This window comes from Pongo abelii, chromosome 6 (genome assembly GCF_028885655.2).
Source record: "Pongo abelii isolate AG06213 chromosome 6, NHGRI_mPonAbe1-v2.0_pri, whole genome shotgun sequence".
NCBI lineage: Eukaryota > Metazoa > Chordata > Mammalia > Primates > Hominidae > Pongo > Pongo abelii.
Window position 1 is genome coordinate 148,967,020 of NC_071991.2, and position 20,603 is coordinate 148,987,622.

Here is a 20,603-nt window from a genome sequence, read left to right on the forward strand (position 1 = left end):
TTAAGGGCTTTTGCAAGGTACTTCTAAGGACTCCGGTGGGCTTTTTATACTCTTATGTGGGTAGGATAAGGGTTTGTGGGGTTTTTGTTTTGCTTACAAATGGAAAGAAAGCAGATCATTTTTTCCCTAAAGATATGGGCAAGAGTTACAAAGAAAAAAGGAAATAATATAATTAAAAAGATTTTTGCAACATTTTGTGTAGTAGAACTGGACTAAAAATAGTGAAAGAGGGGCTAAGTATGATACATGGGATAAGCTCCCTAAGCACTGGGCAACTGGGAACCCCTGGATCAGACAGTCCTCTGAACTGGCACTGGCCAAGTCTCAACAACCTGACTTGCGGGAGTGAAGGGACGGGGAAAAGAGCCTCAGGAGTTTCCCGTGAAATTTAGGAAGCCACATTTGAACAGAAAAGAAAGTTACACACATTAAACAAGACAGCATGAGATCAAGCGCAAAAATGGAGTGAGAGAAGAGCTCCTTATTTGTATTACAATGGGCATATACTATTTGACAGGCTAAATTAACATTTCACTTGAAAACATAAGTAATCATTCTGGTAACAGACAATGTAGTCTAACCAAAATCACATCGCAGGTTGACAGCCAACTGTTGTTTTCATGAATAGTAAACTGCGATACCAGAATTTAAAACTTATTCCTCCAGGGTGGAAACTGGATTTTCAATCAGACTGGCCCTAGGAGAAAGGTATTGTTCATTAGCAGAAGTGGCACTGGAGAAAAACTATGTTTCCCTTGGGTCTCTCCTCCCTGGGGCTCTCCTGCCAAGGTGAGGTCATTAATTATTTAAATAATCCAGAAGGGATAGGAAGGCTATATTTGCTAACATGCTGTTTTCTGCCATTTCCATTAAAAAGTGCTATTATTAACCAGTGTTGAAATCTTGACAAGTCAGTATTAAATGCTAATGAATCTTCATAAATAAACCCCACCGCTCATTTTCAAGTGTTCTCAGTTCTAGTTATAATTTCTGGCTTTAAGGAGTGTCTTCTGGAGACGCAGTTCAGATCTTTTGGTTAGGTTTTTCTAGTTTGTTTGCAGCCACAAAAAGGCATTGGTGATATCTACTGTGATCACCTTTAACCTTTTTCTCTCAATAACTTCATATATTTACTTTGGCTTTTGTCCTTAGCAAATTCAGGTCTGGAAACACTTGCTGAAGATAATCTCACACTCCAGATCAACTCTTTGGAAAAATGTTACATGAAAACTACACAGGAATGATCCCAAATAAATGGAAAAGTAGCCCATACTCAGATGTGTGTTTATCCTCAAACACAAATCACTCTTTAATGACATAAATTACTATAAATGGTTTAAAAGGCAGTATCTCAATTCCTCCAATTAACTGTCAAATACTCTTCCTCCAAACCAAAACCCACCTTAACTTTTAAAAATAAAAATTATTTTAAAAAAATTCTTCTGAGCTTTTATTGGGGAATAGCATTGTATTATTTTTTCCAATGATAAAATGGCACTGAGCTTCTCAGCTGGTATTTTCACTACAGAAGGTGTACTTTCAGGGGTGTTGACTCAATCCTACACCTCATGATTATTGCAAAACAGGCACTGTTTACAGAATTATTTTAAGTTTTCAGATTAATATTGACTTTGTTATCATGCTTATTCTCCTAAAAAATAACTTATTAGCCAGGTGTGGTGGCTCATGCCTGTAATCCCAGCACTTTGGGAGGCTGAGGCCAGTGGATTGCTTGACCCCAGGAGTTTGAGACCAGCCTGGACAACATGATAAAACCCTATCTCTACAAAAAAAAAGAATATATAAAAATTAGCTGAGTGCGGTGATGTGTGCATATAGTCTCAGTTACTCAAGAAGCTGATGTAGGAGGATCGCTTGAGCCGAAGGGTTGAGGCTGCAGTGTGCGTTGAGCGTGCCACTGCACTCCAGCCACGGTCTGTCCCTCCCCACCGCCGACTCCCTACAAGCCCAGCATTTTCCCAAACAGTTTATATACTGCTTGTTCATTGGGATATGATGGGCAAGACCAGATTTTCAATCTATTAACTAGTCTATCAAGGCATTCTGCAGAAGGGGGAGTCCATTAGAACCGATGTAACGTATCTAGGACACAACCCACTCCAAGGCTGCTTTCACCACCTCAAATTCACAACATAACTCTTAAGGGGCTTTGATGACCATGGACACAAGCTAACAGTGGGCCTGAAAGCCCACTGGCGTTTGCACCAGTAATCCTCTCCATGCAACTTCAGCAACCCACCTCCTGAGCACACCAAGAAGTGCCTGGTCACCACCCAGACTGCTGTTCCTCTGGCACCGGCCCTTCTTCCCACCTATCAATCAATACACAGTATTCCCCAGTGGTCTCCCTTTCTGATTCTCATCATCTAATCCAAACCATCTCTACCAGCAATGTTTTCAAATCAGTGGTGTGGCCTAACTATTCATGAAGTCAATATACTGAGCCATGACCCATACTATTTTTTTTTTTTTTTTTTAAGAAATAGGAATGCCAGCATGGACTGCAAACAAGAAAGGTGTTATGAACCTTCTTTCTCAGTTATACATAAATTTATTACTGGGCCACAATGTAAAATGTGTTTCTCACTAAGGTGGCCACAGACAAAAAGCTTAGAAATATACTAAACCATGACCTTGAATCTCCAATCTCCACCAGGTTTCTTTCTTCCCTATACAGTATAAGCCCCAAGACAAATCTTCCACTACTCTTTTGTAAGAAGTCTCCAATTTCTCTTCTGTAGGGCCCTTCAACAAACCTGTTTTTTTGTTTTTTTGAGATGGAGTCTTGCTCTGTCACCCAGGCTGGAGTGCAGTGATGCAATTTTGGCTCACTGTAAGCTTCGCCTCCCAGGTTCACACCATTCTCCTGCCTCAGCCTCCCAAGTAGCTGGGACTACAGGCGCCCACCACCACGCTTGGCTATTTTTTTTTTTTTGTATTTTTAGTAGAGATGGGGTTTCACTGTGTTAGCCAGGATGGTCTCGATCCCTGGCCTCGTGATCTGCCCGCCTCAGCCTCCCAAAGTGCAGGGATTACAGGTGTGAGCCACCGCGCCCAGCCACAAACCTCTATGATCTTAATCTAATCAACTGCCTTTGTGAGCCTATTGAGCTCAGCTACAGAAAATTCCACAACCATGTGGGTTGGTGACCCTTAGCAAGCTAAGGTCTATCCATCCATGTCCCATTGCTTTAGAATCCTGAGTGGCTTCTTCCTTGCCTCCAACAGTAGTAATTCTTTCTCAAAGTGTGGGCCCAGCAGCTTAGTACTACAGGGTAACCTGTAACAAATGCAATTTATTGAGCCCCACTCAAACCTACTGGATGGGCAATTCCAGAATGGAAGTATGAACAAGCCCCCTACGTGATTCAGCTGTACAGTTCAATGTGTAGGAACCACTGCCCTCAGGCAACAAGTTCAACTATTATCACCTATCACCTCCAGAGTGTTCCCTAATCCTCCAGCTCCTACTAGCAACTCAGTTCATAATCACTTAAAGGACATCTACTATGGGCCAGGCACTGAGGACATGGCCATGATTAAGACATGCTATGACTTCTGAGCTATGAGGAAGGCACTCTCAATGTCCTGATCGCCGCTACCCTCTATTCACCCAGTGTCCCAGCCTTGGTGCATACGCATCAAACACAGTGACTGGAGCTCCTGAGCTGGGCATGTAGCCCTGTCTGCCTTATACGGTCTGATGTTTTCACTGGAGGAAGAGTTAGCCACCCTCCCTTTCCACAAAAGCTGTTCTATCCCCTTGTTCTCTAGATCCCACACTCCCTCCTGGTCTCCTCTGAACCTTCCTCCTCCTGAATTAGTTATAAACACATTTTTAGTTGACTTCATTCCATGTGGCTTGTTATAATGGTATCTCTGAAATATTTAAATATACTTAAAAATCCAATGGGGCATATTGATTAGGCTCCCCTTTGCTCTCAGTGTTACAGGGAACTCTCACTGGATGCTGCAGTAGTCGGGTGCTACACACTTGACCATGAAGATGAATGCACCATACAGAAACTGATCTCAGCCACTTACAGCTCCATTTTACTCACCTAAATTAAATGTGCCCATGGGGATGCACCTGTGCGCCCTGCAGAACTATAACACCCCTGACAAAAGGTGCGTAGGTCCTGGCTTGAGGAACCTTCAAGGAAAAGGTCAGGTAAATAGAGTTTAAAGTACTGGGGGCAATTAAGGAAGAGGAAGAGAAGCAGCTCTCTAACTTTAGGGGAAACATCAATGAAAGAAATCAAACATCAATGAAACCTGCAGAATAGAACTCAATGAGTACCACTGAATTGAAAGGATACAGTAACTGTAATCCCAGCAATTTTGGAGACTGGGCTGAGGCTGGCAGATTGCTTGGGCCTAGGAATTCAAGACCAGCCCGGGCAACACAGTGAGATCCCCCAGTCTCTATAAAAAAATACAAAAAAAAATTAGCAGGGCGTGGTAGTGCACGCCTATGCGCTCCCAGGTACTTGGGAGGCTGAGATGGGAGGACCACTTGAGCCCCGGAGGTCAAGGCTGCACTCCAGCCTGGGTGACAGAGTGAGACCCTCTCTTAAAAAGATACCATTGAAAAGCTACTGGGCAGAGGCAAGAGGCAAGAGGCAAGCTGTGACTTGTGGATGTCTACCTCCCTACTGACTAAATGATGACATTCCCGCAGAACAGCTATTAGGTTTCTTCCCTCCAGCTCGGTTACACATTTACTTAAACCTCTACCTAGTTTCATCAGTTACAGAGAGAATCCCTTTTGTAGAATAAGAAGATTAACTCTCCAGTCGTCCTTTCTCCCAGCTCTACCTCCTAACAGCTGTATTTTTACAGTTCCAAGCATGGCAACATTCCATTCCATTCTGAATCCCAAGTTTTCAAAGCTTTGACTATGGATTAATTCATTCATTTACTCAAGTATCTATCTGTTAAACGGCTATTAAGTGAGAGGCATAATTCTAAGCATGGGAATACATTGATGAATAGACACAAACCCCTTCCTCAGTACATAAATTCTAATGGGGAGAAACACATTAAAAAAAACACAATAGGCCAGACACAGTGGCTTACGCCTGTAATCCTAGCACTTTGGGAGGCCAAGGCGGGCGGACTGACTGAGCTCCGGAGCTTGAGACCAGCTGGTGAAACCCCATCTCTACTAAAAATACAAAAAATTAGCTGGGCGTGGTAGCACGAGCCTGTAATCCCAACTACTGGGGAGGCTGAGGCACAAGAATCACTTGAACCTGGGAGGCAGAGGGTGCAGTGAGCCGAGATTGTGCCATTGCACTCCAGCCTGGGAGACGAGAGTGAAACTCTGTAAAAAACGAAAAGAAAGGGCAGGAAAGGAAAGGACAGGACAGGACAGGAAAGGAAAGGAAAGGAAGAAACAGGAGAGTGGTAAAGGTTTAGGATTTAAACTCAAGATTGTGGTGTGAATCCTAGCTGTGTCTTGAAGTTAAGCGCTCTGGGCCTCAAAATCTCTCTGCATCATAATGATTAAATGAAATCACAGACATAAAGCACAGTACCTGGCACCCATCATGTACATATTCAGTAAACAGTTATTCAATTCTGTACCACAATCCCATATTCAATCAAGCCTTTCCCAAATTATGATCAACACCTTGAATCCACAAACACCAACTTAAGTCCTACTCCACGTGTAACTGTGGAAGAGTCAGTATAAAATACCTGATTGAAACCTACAAGGAACCTGTAGTCTCAACAGGGAGAAAGGTACTACTAATTGAGAAAAGTCAAATATCACCCTCCTCCACTTTGGAAGTGTCTTTTTTTCGGAGACAGGGTCTCCCTCGGTTGCCCAGGCTGGAGTGCAGTAGAACAATCAGAACTCACTGCAGCCTCCAACTCCTGGGCTGAAGGGATCCTCTTGTCTCAGCCTCCTAAGTAGCTGGGACTACAGGGTGTCCCCACCACACCCAGTGAGTTTTTTTTGTAGAGACAGGGTCTCACGATGCTGCCCATGCTGGTCTCAAACACCTGGGCTCAAGCGGTCCGCCCATTCTGTCCTCCCAAAGTGCTGAGATTATGGGTGCGAACCCACTGTGCCTGGCCTGAAAATGTCTTCTTTCAAAAGCCACTAAGGGTTTTCCAGTCAAAAGAGTGACATGAGAAGATGAAACATTAGGAAGATGAGACTGCGACTCTGAAAAATGGACTAGAAATAAAAACTGGACTTTTTTTTTAAGTCCACTTCAATATAGGTACTTATTACAAACCAACAAAAAAAGGGAAAAATTAATCTCTAAGAAAAAAATAAGAAAATCTTAAGAAGAAACAAAGTATGTATCTGGTTTCAAGACTTACTAGGAGTCTAAAGTAATTAAGACAGTGTCGTACTGGCATAAGGACAGACACAGACTAATGGAAGAAAATGCACACTCCCAAAATAGATCCAGACATATGTATCATCAACTGATTTTCAACAAAGAACGGTCTTTTTCAACAAATGGTGCTGAAACAACTGGATGTCAATATCAGAAAAAATAAGAGAGAGGCTGCGGCAGTAGCTCATGGCTGTAATCTCCACACTTTGGAGCCGAGGTGCGAAGATCGCTTGAGGTCAGGAGTTTGAGACAAGCCTGAGGAACACAGCAAGTCCAGTCTCTACAAAAAATTTTTAAAATAAAAATAGAGAGAGAAGCTTGGTTTGTATCCTATAAAAATGTATAGGATCCAAAATAGATCATATTGCTTGAGCCCAGGATTCAAGACCTGCCTGGGTCACATAACGAAATCTCATCTCTACAGAAAATCAAAAAATGAGCCAGGTGTGCTGGTGTGCTCCTGTGGTACCAGCTACTGGGGAGGATGAGGTGGAAGAATCATTTGAGCCTGGGAGGTTGAGGCTGCAGCAAGCTGTGATTGTGGCACTGCACTCCAGCCTGGGCAACGGAACAAGACGCTGTCTCCAAAATCAAAAAAATCATAGACCTAAATGTAAAAACTATGAAACTTCTAGAAGAAGTATTGGAAAAAAATCTTTGCAACCTTGAGATGGGTGAAGATTCTGAGGTATAAAATCCGAAGTACAATCCATAAAAGAAAAAAATAACATCTTGGACTTCTTCAAAATTAAAAACTGTACTAAGAGCCTTGTTAAGGGAATGAAAAGACAGGCCAGACTGGGAGAAAATATGTGCAAAGGACCCATATCCAGAATATGCTTCACTCTCGTAACTCAACAACAAGAAAAAATCCAATTAAGAAAGTGAGCAAAAGATCTGAACACTTTAACAAAATATTCAAATGGCAAAGCACATTAAAGATGCTTTTAACATCATTATCCATTAGGGAAATGTAAATTAAAAATTACAGTGAGATGCTACACACCTAATTAAAATGGCTAAAATAAAAAACACTGGCCATCCCAGTGCTTGCTAGGACATGGAGCAACCTGTACGCTCACCCATTGCCTGTGGGAATGCAAAATGGTGCAGTCAATTTGGCAAGTTCAGCAGCTTCTGAAAAGCTTAACCTACACTTACCATATGACCCAGCAATCTCATTCCTAGGTATTTATGGAAGACAAACGAAAATTTATGGTCAACACAAAAACCTGTATTTGCATGTTTATACTGGTTTTACTCATAATTGCCCCAAAGTGGAAACAAACCAAATGTCCTAAATTATGTGAAACCCACCCCGCAGCCTTGTGCTCCGCCCCTGGTGGAGGAAGTGACATCACAGGCCCCATGTGAGCGCACTGCAACACACGCAGCTGCCTGGTGAGAAGGAGCCGGTGTCCTACCAGCCGCTGCTGCCCAGAACTGGGCCCTTAGGGAGGAGGAGGCAAGAAGATGGTGGACGACCCCAGTGCTGTGGACAGGAACATGGAGTTCTGGAAGATCAAGAAGCTCATTAAGAACTTGGAGGCGGGCTGGGTGCAGTGGCTCACACCTGTAATCCCAGCACTTTGAGGCTGAGGCGGGCAGATCACCCGAGGCCAGGAGTTCAAGACCCGCCTGGCCAATATGGTGAAACCCCGTCTCTACTAAAAATACAAAAATTAGCTGGGTGTGGTGGCACATGCCTGTAGTCCCAGCTACTTGGGAGGCTGAGGCAGAAGAATCTCATGAATCCGGGAGGCTTATGTGGCAGTGAGGCGAGATCACGCCACTGTACTCCAGCCTGGGCGACAGAGCTGTCTCAAAAAAAAACAAAAAAAAAAAACAAAAAAACAAAAAAACAAAAAGAGCTTGGAGGCAGCCTGCAGCAATGGCACCAGCATGATACCATTGATCATTCCTCCCAAAGACCAGATTTCCAGTGGCAAAAATGTTATCAGATGACTTTGGAACTGCATCTAACTTTATTAAGGCAGGAGTAAACCGCCATTCAGTCCTGGGAGCCATTACATCCTATACAACAAAGGCTCAAACTTTATAACAAAGTACCTCCAGATGGTCTGGTTGTTTACTGTGGAACAACTGTAACAGAAGAAGGAAAGGAAAAGAAAGTCAACACTGACTTTGAATCTTTCAAACCAATTAATACATCATTGTATTTGTGTGACAACAAATTCCATAAAGGGGCTCTTACAGCACTACTTTCAGATGATAGCAAGTTTGGATTCATTGTAATAGATGGTAGTGATGCACTTTTTGGCACACTCCAAGGAAACACAAGAGAAGTCCTGCACAAATTCACTGTGGATCTCCCAAAGAAACACGGTAGAAGCGTTCTGCCCATTTAAAAATGGAAAAGGGACATAACTATGTTCAGAAAGTAGCAGAGACTGCTGTGCAGCTATTTCTGGGGACAAAGTGAATGTGGCTGGTCTAGTTTTAGCTGGATCTGCTGACTTTGAACTAAGTCGATCTGATATGTTTGATCAGAGGTTACAATCGAAAGTTTTAAAATTAGTTGATATATCTTATGGTGCTGAAAATGGACTCAATCAAGCTACTGAGTTATCTACTGAAGTCCTCTCCGAAGTGAAATTCATTCAAGAGAAGAAATCAATAGAACGATACTTTGATGAAATCACCCAGGACACGCAAAAGTACTGTTTTGGTGTTGAAGATACACTAAAGACTTTGGAAATGGGAGCTGTAGAAATTCTAATGGTCTATGAAAATCTGGATATAATGAGATATGTTCTTTATTGCCAAGGCACAGAAAAGGAGAAAATTCTCTAACTCCAAAGCAAGAAAAGGATAAATCCCATTTCACAGACAAAAAGACCGGACAGGAACACGAGCTTATCGAGTATGCCCCTGTTGGAATGGTTTGCTAACAACTATAAAAAACTTGGAGCTACGTTGGAAATGATCACAGATAAAATGCAAGAAGGGTCTCGGTTTGTGAAAGGATTTGGTGGAATTGGAGGTATCCTGCGGTACCGAGTAGATTTCCAGGGAATGGAATACCAAGGAGGAGACAATGAATTTTTTGTCCTTGATGACTAGACATGGGTCTGGCAAAACGTGCCTCATCCTCCAGCATCCAACCCAAGAAGCGTACCCATGGTGGAATTCTAACAGATCCCTGCCTTACAACTGAAACACTTCCAGAACTTTATCCATGAGCACTGGTTATTGAAAAGATAACCGAAACAAAACCAGACCCAACCCTACACTTTATTTTGTCATGGTGTCAACGCAGCAGCCTACAACTAAGTTCCTAAATGCCACTTTGGACTAATTTAAACAAGAATCCCAGTTTTTACTTTACTCAATGGTGAAATTGGTTGCTCTTGTATTTTATGAAAAAAAAAATTTTTTTTAAACCTTCATATACAGAAGTAAAAATATTTTCACTGCTGTAACCTTCAAAAGTTAATAGAAGTGAGATCATACTGGTTTGTTTCTTATTTTGATTGGAGAAAAATTAAATTGCTGCATTTCGCAGTGACCCATTTACATGGCATTCCCAGCTTAGACTGCCTAAGAAATATATGTGGTGAAATGTTGGAACCATTTCTCTCTTGGTCTGTTTAATGTTGAAAGGGTGAGCTAATAGGAGGCAATTTCAACTTCACTCCCTCAAGCTACCCTGTCTCCCTCCAGACTGGCAGTTTCAAGGATGTAAACTGCATTGCAAAATCAAACTGACTCATGAAGCATTTGGGCCAGTGCACTGTTTACTTCCATCTGTTTGCTGACACATTTGTGCCCAGCGTTTGGGAGCCCTTTGTATCAACGTTCTAACAAGCGTCCCTATAACCTTAACCTACTCGAAACCAGTTTGGGTTGGATATGATGGGGCTTCTGTGCTATTGCTGGGATTGGGGGAAATAAAATATGCAATTTAAGTGGGGGGAAAATCCACCCAAAGGGATACAGGCATCCCTTGGTATACAAGGGGGACTGGTTCCAGGATGCTTGAGTATAGCAAAATCCGAATGTGATGAAGCCCTGCTTTTCACCCTGCAGAACCTGCATATATGAAAAGTCGGCCCTCCATACATGTGGGCTTTGCATCCAAGGAATACTGTATTTTTCATTTGCATTTGGTTGAGGAAAAAAAAATTCCTGCCTGTAAGTGGGCCCACACAGTTCAAACTGTGTTGATTAAGGGTCAACTGTCCTATTAAGCAATACAGAGGAATTAAATACTGGTATATGTACACATGAATAAACCTCAAATGTGTTGTGCTAAGTAGTCAGACGCAAAAAGATGCATAATATATGGTTCCATTTATTGGGCATTCTGATAAAGACAAAACTATAGGACAGAAAACACAAAGGAGTAGGGGGCTAACTAGAAACAGGCACAGGGCGCTTTTTGGGTTGATGGATTGTTCTACAGCCTGATTGTGGATGTAGATGACTGCAGACTTGTCAAAACCTGTTGAATGCTACCTGAAAAAAAAAGAAATTTTCTCAAAGTTTTAAATTTTATTTTTCCTTTCTTTTTACAGGTGTGGGACCTCAAGTTTTTTTTTAAATCTTCACCCTTACCTCATACATAAAAACTAACTAGAAATGGATCAGAGACCTAAACATAAAAGCTAAAACTAGAAAACTTCTAGAACATGAAAAACAAAAAACAAAAAACAAAACTTTCTCAAGTCCAACAGAGCTTTAAAGTGAAAAAAAAAAAACAAAAAACAAACAACTTTATGATCTTCAGGTAGACAGATTCCTGACACGATACAAAATAAACAAAAAAAAACACAAAAAAATGAACCGAGTTTCATCAAACTTACAAACTTCTGTTCTCCGAAACACAGGAACAACAAAAAAGTCACACTAGGAGAAAATATTCATTAAATACACATCTGAAAAAGGACTTTTATTCAGAATATATAATTCAGTAAGAAGAATCTGATAATCTAGGCAAAAGACTTGAACAGACACTTCACAAACCAAGATATCCAAATTTCCAGTAGGTATATGAAAAGATGTCCAACATTCTTAGTGGGAAAATTCAAATAAAACTACAACCTACCATCTGAGAATAGCTAGAAAGTTAGAAAGGCCGCCAATACCAAGGATCAGAGAGGATGGGCAGGCAGCAACCAAAGCTCTCATGTGCTGCTAGTGGAAGCATAAAATGGTCAAAATGTTTTGGAAAAACAGTTTGGTAGTTTCTCCTAAAGTATACACTTAACATATATGTGACTCAGCAATCCCACGCCTAGGTATTTACCAAAGAGAAATGACTGTGTGTCCACAAAGACATTTACTCAAAATGCTCATAATAGCTTTATTCTTAATAGTTAAATGCTAGGATAACCCAAATATCCACCAATGGGTGATCGGATAGACAAATTAAGGTATATCCATCCATTCAACAGAATACCACTCTGCAATAAAAATAAATTATACATGCAATACCATGGATGAATCTCAAAAACATTATGCTAACTGACATACAAAAATGAGTATATATTGTATGATTCGATGTATGTGAAATTTTAGGGTAAGAAAAACTAACCCAGAGTGATGGAGAGCAGATCAGTGCTTCCTGGGGAGCCAGGGTAGGGCGTGAGGGACATTGAAAGAACTTGTGGGGATGACGGAATGTTTCGTATTTTGATAAAGGCGGAGGTTACATAGGTGCATAAATCTGTCAAAACTCATCCAACTCTACACTTAAAATGGATACTTTATTATATGGAAATTACACCTCAATAAACTTGATTTAGGAAAAAAAGACTTTTTTTTTTTTTGGAGACAGGGTCTCGATCTGTTGCCCAGCCTGGAGTACAGTGGCAGGATCATAGCTCACTGTATTCAAACTGCTGGTCTCAAATGATCCTCCCACCTTGGTCTCTCAAAGCACTGGGATTACAGGTGTGTGTCACCATGCCCAGACCATTTACTACTTTTTACTAAACAGTATGAGATGGTGGTTATTAGCTATGTGACTTTGGGCAGTTTTCCTGAGTCCTTTTCCTTAACTGTAAATGGACATAATAACAGTACCTATCCTGTAACAGGTGCTTTGTGAGGATTAAATGGAAATATATACCAAACATCTGGCATGTAGCAAGTGCTCAGCAAATCTCATTATTATTAATATTAGTAATACTATTAGTAACTGCTCTTAGGCAGAAATAATCCGCTTAGGATAAAAAAAGTATTTTCAGAATTATATCTAACAAATTAACCTGAAAGATGACATACAGTAACTATTTCAACTAAAGCCTCAAAATAACACAAGCAAAATAACAAACACATACATATACCCCTAAAGCAGAAAATTACTGTTTCATTTACCCACAACTGAGTGACTGACACCACCCATCTCATGTGCTCATGGTTCTACAGTCAACGCTGGGCTCACTTTTAGTTTACTCTTTGGGCTGCCTTTATCTGGTGGGCTGGTGGTGCTACACAGCTGGGAAGGCGGGGCATTCTCCCTTTCTCTGTGTCTCCTCCTAACATCTACTGCACATCACTTGAGGCTCCCAAGAACACAAAAGCAGAAGCTGCTAACTTCTTAGGGCTTAAAGCCTGGAGCTGGCACATCACCATCTCTGCTGCATTCTGCAGGCTCAAGACAGTCACAGGGCAAGCACAGGAATACCAGGAAAGTGCCTCATTGGGGACCAACAATACAACAGACACCAGTAAAGCAGACTTGGTTTGTAAACGGCAGAAAAAAGACTGCAGACTCACCTGGGTTATAAATGGAATGAAACCTGAATCACCACTGTTAAAAGGCTGGAATAACAATGAACCGCATAACGGTTTCTATGTGTTCCTTACATGACACACAACGCCAATCATATGCTTAACAATCGTATGCACCCACTCTAGTAAGAAATGTGTAGCTCCCCCTATGGCAGGATTGGTGGTTGTTGCTTTTTCGAGAGGGAGGGGTGATATGTGTTGTGTTGTGTGTGTCTATGTATATTACACACACGTATATATATTAGTGTCACTAAGGAAGTGTTTTGAAAAGATGTTTACGATTCTAATCGGAATACCAATCCCCACATGTCCGTCGTATAGAGTCAGATGAGAGTGTGTGATGCAGAACATACACATCTTTATTATTGTACAGAACCTAAAAAGTGAGACACCGTTAGAGTTTATGGAACATTCTCACATGAATTATCTCGCTTGTTCCTGTGAGCTAAGCAGGGTTGACATCATGTTGTTCTTTCTCACACCCCTTCCCCAATTTTAAAAATAGATGCCGGGAGATTTTAAAAAAAGGAAAAAATTAAACTGCAATTATTATTATTATGACAAAGACAAGGCAGAAAAAGTAAAACTAGTTCATAAAAATACCCTTTCAAATACTTATAGGTAACCCTATTGCCAATTATTATGCTACCAGATATACACCACTGAGGAAAATAAGAAATATGTTTAATTATATAACATCAAGGACTCAGTTTCATAAATGAAGAATTTTATTAACAGGATTATTAAACTAAACAAAAATAAAGTGCTACCCAGAAAGGCCATAAAACTGTTTCCCTGGAGACTTTAAAAATAGGCTATTCATCTCTATACGATGGTTTAAAGACAAAGCTGAGGTGGAAGGCAACAATAATAGCCCTGATAAACTGCAGGAAATTAAATGTTTAGCAACAATGAAGAATGAGTTTTCCTAGAACTGTGGCCAATCTGGAGAGCAGACCCGGGATACAGGTGACGGTGGGAAAGAGCTAGAGAAAAGCAAAGACAAAAATTCTCTATTTCTTAACATATTAAAGAACATGAAATTTAAGAATGATCAAAACTAGTAATAACACAGTATGAGGAAAATGAGATATGAAATAGAGTATACTCATCCGTCAGCCTGAATGGTTAAAACCATTCATATTTTATAAAGATAATTTCTTCAAAAGTTCTTAAAATCTGCGCTGACCTCATTATCAACACCAATTCACTCCTCACAATATCTGGGCTGTATAATATATATGGCAGCCAGTAGCCATACATCAACAGTAAGTACCTGAAATGTGCTCAGTTCCGACTGAGATGTGTCACAGTGTAAGTATGACAAAATGTACAAATATCAACAATATCCATCACATGTTGAAATAACATTTTGGACATACTGAGCTAAATTAAGTATATTAATTTCACTTATTTCTTTTTACTTAATATGCCTACTGGAAAAATCTAAAATTACATTAGGTTATATTTTTAGGTGTTTTTTTTGAGACCTCAGCCTCCCACTTTTGCAGAGACAGGGTTTCGCTGTGTTGCCCAGGCTGTTCTGGAGCTCCTGAGCTCAAGTGATCCTCTCACCTTGGGTCGCAAAGTGCTGGGATTCTAGGCGTGAGCCACTGCACCAGGCCAGATTGTTTCCATTGGACAATGCTGCTCTGTACCCTTGTTTAAGGGAATAGGATCATATTATTTGTATAAATTTAGCTCCCTAAATTTGTGCTCCAGAAATACTTCCACAGAAGTCAAAAAAAAAATAGAAGGTAGGCTCATTTTGTGTACAGCTCAATTTTTTAGGACACTGCTCATACAGAAACACGGTTAGATTAAGAAAGCAATTTATTATTATAAAACATATTCACACATTTTTGTAGCACTGTTATGCAGAATGAAAAGATCTAGAGAAAGAGTCCAACTCCCCCTCCCCGCAAGCAGGAATGACAAACATCCTTGTAGTAAGACACTGCCTGCCTGAGTGGGCAGTGTGAGCATGTGGGGCCACCTGGGTCCAGCAACCTCATTTGTCTCTGGGGCAACAATCCTGCGGTGTGAGGGTATGCTTGGTCAAATCCTTGGGTGACACAAGGACCCAGGGCCAGCAAACCCTCAGAACCCTAGTTGTAGGCACAGCCACCTGTCTTCGGGACCATGGGAACTGTGCCCTGTGTGGGTGGTCACTAGGGCCTCTGTGGCCAGAAAGCAAGGGAAGTGTGTGGATCTGGCAGGTGCGTAAATAAATCTGGTCCCCCCCTTAAACATGCTCCTGTTCCATCATTTCTGATTTTAGCCAATGGCAACATGACCTACTCAGGCACTCACATGAGAAATCTGAAGGCTACTTCACAGCTCCCACATTGGTCTTGTCCATTCTCCCTCTAAGGAAATCTCCGATGTGTGTCCTCTTCATCTCATCTACTCTGCGCCTTGGCTGCTCTTCCCATTTCTACTCCCTTACCACCCCTCCCACTTCACAGAACAGCAGGAGGGATGGAAGCCAGGATCAGCACACTACAGACCAGGGGCCAAATTTGGCCTACAGCCTGTTTTGGTTTTGTACAGTCTATGAGCTAAAAATGGTTTTTTCATCTTTAAGTGGCTGGAAAAAGAAACAGTATTTCATGATACTGAAAATCAGATGAAGTTCAAGTGTTATATCCATAAATAAAGTTTTACTGGCACACATCCACACCCATTCATTGATGTATTGTCTGTGGCTGCTTTCGTCCTACAAAGGCAAAGTAGAATAGCTGCAACAGAGGCTACATGGCCTGCCCTGCAAAGCTTGAGATATTTACTATCTGGCCTTTTACAGAACAAGTCTGCCAGCCCCTGGTATAGATCATCATCTTATTTGTTGCTTAAAACCCTTCAGTCACTTCCCACAGTTTCTAGGAAAAAGTCTAAAACTTTTCACAGAGGAGACAAAACTGTTCTTGATGGACAGTTGGCAAACACGAGAGTCCCGACCTCTCTCATTACTCACACCTCACCCTTCTCATTCACTCAGTGAGCCACACTGCCTTTCCTTTAAGGACAATTCTCCCACACCCTCATCCCCACCTGATGGTCAAGTTAGCCCTGCCTTTCATTATTTCTCTCAAACACCTATCCCAACTGTATTTAAATAACAATTGTGTAGTAGCTGGTTAAAGACTGCCTGCTCTGGAGCCACTGCCTGAGTTCAAAATCCTGGCTTTGTCACTTAACGACAGTTTGACATTGGGCAAGTCACATAAACTTTTTGTACTTCAGTTTCCTTATCTGCAAAATAGGTGTAACAACTGTACCTACCCGAGTTTAAAGGCTATTAATACATGTGCATTAAGATTGTACCCCATAACAGTAAATGCTTCAAAAGCACCAACAATTATTATTCTCAGTAGCAGGAACAGGTTCCTGTGGCTCTCAACTAGATTGAAGCTCCTTGAGGGCAAGGATTATAACTGTCCTAGCTTTTGTGACTGGCACAAAGTAGAGCATTTATTCAAATGCTTAATGAACACCTATTTGAATAACACATAACACTCACAAACTGTCCTCTTCAACCAACAATTGCAGTGATTCAATCTTTGGGGGCCTGGCCCAAATGTTCTCTTTCAAACAAACGCCAAATGTGATTGAGATTTTAAAGCCAGCAAAATACAGGTGCAGTGGCTCAGCCTGTAAACCCAAAACTCTGGGAGGCTGAGGTGGCTGGATTGCTTGAGTCCAGGACTTCGAGACGAGTCGAGGCAACAAGTGAGACCTCATGTCTACAAAAAAATAAAAAAATAAAAAAATAAAAAAATAAAAAAATTGCCAGGGCATGGTGGCACACACCCGTAGTCCCAGCTACTCGGGAGGCTGAGGCGGGAGGATCCTTGAGGCTGGAAGGTTGAAGCTGCAGCGTGCCGAGATCGCACCATTGCACTGCAGCCTGGGTGACAGAGTGAGACTCCGTCTCAAAATAAATAAATAAAGAAAGAAAGAAAGCAAGCTAGCAAAATAGGCAGACACATTTATATCTAAGACACAGAAGTCTTCGAAAGCATTTCATCTCATAAAACTGTATTAACTGTAAAAGCCCATATTTGCATCCCCATTCACAAATTATGTACTATGCCATCAGGTAGTTATTAACATTCAACTCTCAATCCTGCAGAAGGTGGGATTGTGTATCTTGCTAAAACACCAACTTCACTTGCAAATGTCCATGAGGAGTCCTTCTGCAAACATGTAAGCACAACAAAAAGAGAAATGCGGGAGAGAAAGACTCAATTCTACTACAGATAAGACGCAAACCAAGCAAGCAGGACACTTCGGAGTGAATTCTATCAATATCTTTAAACTGCCCTGCTTTCTTAACTTGCCCATAAGAGCACAACGTAAAGGCTTTTCTAGCACTTCCTGTTCTAAACTAATACCAGTTTAGATTTAAAGCTCCAATCCTACAGGAACTCCTTTTTTTTTTTAATAACCAGAAGCCCAACATATATTGAAGAAAATTAAAATAGTATTCCAGGACCTTTAAAATGTTAGATTTCTTTTTTTTTTTGAGACGGAGTCTTGCTCTGTCGCCCAGTGGCGTGATCTCGACTCACTGCAGCCTCCCCCTTCGGGTTCAAGTGATTCTCCTGCAGGCCTCAGCCTCCCTAGTAGCTGGGATTACAGGCGCCCACCACCACGCCCAGCTAATTTTTGTATTTTTAGTAGAGACAGGGTTTCACCAGGTTGGCCAGGCTGGTCTCAACCTCCTGACCTCAGGTGATCCACTCGCCTCGGCCTCACAAAGTGCTGGGATTATAGGCGAGAGCCACTGCGCACAGCTGATTATATTTAAAAATCAATCCAGCAATTCATGTTAAAAGGACTCAGCAGTTTGCATTCTCACAGTTAGCAAGAATGACGTGACGAAGATAGACTGTGAGTACTCTATCAATGTTAAGATTTCATTTGGTACTTCAGAATAAATTAGAACTAAGAATGAAGGTTCCTTCAACTATGATCCCTAAAGATTTCATAATGCTCTCACTTGCACAATCATGTGCAAGTTCAGTTCTGATTTATTCCAGTAACTAAGAACAATCCAGCCATGAACACTATCACAGTTGTTATTGCGAACTTGTTATTCTGAATCTTCACCCAAGAAAAGCATTGTGCATCTCTGACCTTCCACAATCACAGGTAGAGGTGGCAGTGTCTCATTCTGTGATAAAGTTGCTATTTTTACTTGTGTACTCCTCCCCACCTTCATCCTGATACTTGTATTTAAAAACTATATTATTAGTATATGGGTCTCTGGTATCCTGCAACTCTTTGCAATTTTCACTACTCTCTGGGAGAGCCTCGCCATCACCAGGTCCAAACACAACTCATCCAAAAATGCACCACAATCAGAGGCCAAACCAATAGGCACACAGATATCATAACTCTCCTGATGTTCTCTGGCCTCCCTCGTGCTTCCTTCCATTCTAACCACGCCAAGTTCTTTCCTGCCTTGCCATCTTTGTCTCTCACAATGCTACAGGGCCTCTCCTAGGAGGCTCTTCTAACACTGTGGGAACCATATCGCTGTGAACAGTATTTAGGATGCAGTCACTGTCAATTCAATTTTGCACAGCAGTGAACAAGATCCTAGCTCACAACAGTTTAATGGTTCTCAAAGGGTGGTCTGTGGACCTCTAAGGGGTTTACCAAAATCTTTTCAGGGGGCTCATGAGGTCAAAACAATTTTCATAGCAATATTAAGTTATCATTTGCCTTTTCCACAAAGTTCCCATTTGTACTAAGGGTGCAAAAGCAATGGTGGGGAAAACTGCTAGCTCGGCACCCCTTGGCATGAATCAAAAACGGTAGTTACAAACTGAGCGGTAAGTCACTGTATTCTTTATTACCACGCATTCACAGTGGGAAAAGAGCTGTTTCTACTTAACAATGTCCTTGAAAAAGCAGTAAAATTATATTAAATCTTGACCCTCTGGTACATGTCTTTTTAATATTCTGTATGACAAAATGAGATGTACACATAAAGCACCTCTGTTACACACTGAAGTATGATGGTTGTTTCCAAAAAAAAGCACTTGGGCAGTCATTTGAGAAGTGATCTGAACTGGCCACTTTTATCATGGAATGCCTTTTTTACTTGCAAGAATGATGACAAACTATCATTACTGCAAATGTGAATAGCTGGCAGACATTTTCTTGGAAATTAAAGAAACAAAACAGTCAATTCAAGTAAAAACTGGTAGCATGTTGCCAAGGAAATTATTGAACTCAAGGAGGAAATTAGAATTTTGGAAAACTTGCACCACTCATAGTGAACAGTGTTCTAAAACTTAAGACTCTGCAGAGATTGGTGGTGATATTAACAAATGTGATTTTTAAAAATGCTTGTATAATAAAATGTGTCAACATGTGGAAGATCTGCGTAACGATGAACAAATATTTTCCAAATGACCAGTAACGCTACAAAACCAGGCATGATAGAAGATCCATTCCAAGTATAAAGCAGACCTGCGGAGTTGGGAAAATTCATCAATATGATTTCAGATTGCATAGTGTAACTATTCTTTCCAAACTATCACTTATGAAGTTTCGGTATCAAAGAATATTCAACTATCTGAAAAAGCTATTCAAGTACTCCATACTTCATTAAAATAACGTTAAGGGAATGAATTCAGGAGCAGATATGAGAATCCAGCTGTTAAGACATTAAAAGATACCTGCAAAACCATGAAACACCCTATCAAAATTGCAGTTGCTTTTTTGGCAGAAACTGGCAATCTAGTCCTAAAATTCAATATGGAAATGCAAGGGACTGAGAATACCCAAAAACATCTTCAGAAATAATAAAGTTACAGGACTCATATGCCCCTATTTAAAAACCAGCTACAAAACTACAGTAATCAAGATCATATGGTACTGGCATAATGACAGACATACAGATCAATGGAATGAGTGAGTCCTTATATTTATAGTCACTTCATCTTGGAGGAGGGAATTCAAGGAAGAAAGAACATTATTTTAACAAAAGAAGCTGGGGCAACTTGATATCCACATGCAAAAGAATAAAGTTCTATCCCTCCCTCACATCATATACAAATATTAACTACAAATAGATCACAGATCTAATGTAAGAGTTAACAGGATAAAATATCTAGAAGAAAATATAGTAGTAAATCTATATGACCTTGGATTAGGCAATGGCTTCTAAGATGCGACACCAAAAGCATAAGTGGCAGGAGAAAAATAGATATATCGGCCTTCAAATTAAAAATTTTTTGCTTTGAAGGACACCATCGAGAAGGTAAGGACAACCCACAGACAGGAGAAATTATTTGCAAATCCTATGATACCACTTCACACCCAATAGGATGGCTAAAATGAAAAAGACAGTGTAACAAGTGTTGACGAGAATGTGGAGAAAATTAAACCCTCATACATTGCTGATGGGAATATAAAATTGTGCAGCTGTTCTGGAAAAAATTTGAC

At 40.9% G+C, this 20,603-nt stretch overlaps 1 protein-coding gene and 1 pseudogene across 2 annotated transcripts in view; one reads left to right on the forward strand and one right to left on the reverse strand.

The window, feature by feature from the left end:
- The window catches only part of RHEB (Ras homolog, mTORC1 binding), a 53,832-nt gene that overhangs the window by 27,887 nt on the left and 5,342 nt on the right, over positions 1-20,603 (reverse strand). The window lies entirely within an intron of this gene.
- LOC112134305 (eukaryotic peptide chain release factor subunit 1-like) lies at positions 7,854-12,068 on the forward strand (annotated as a pseudogene).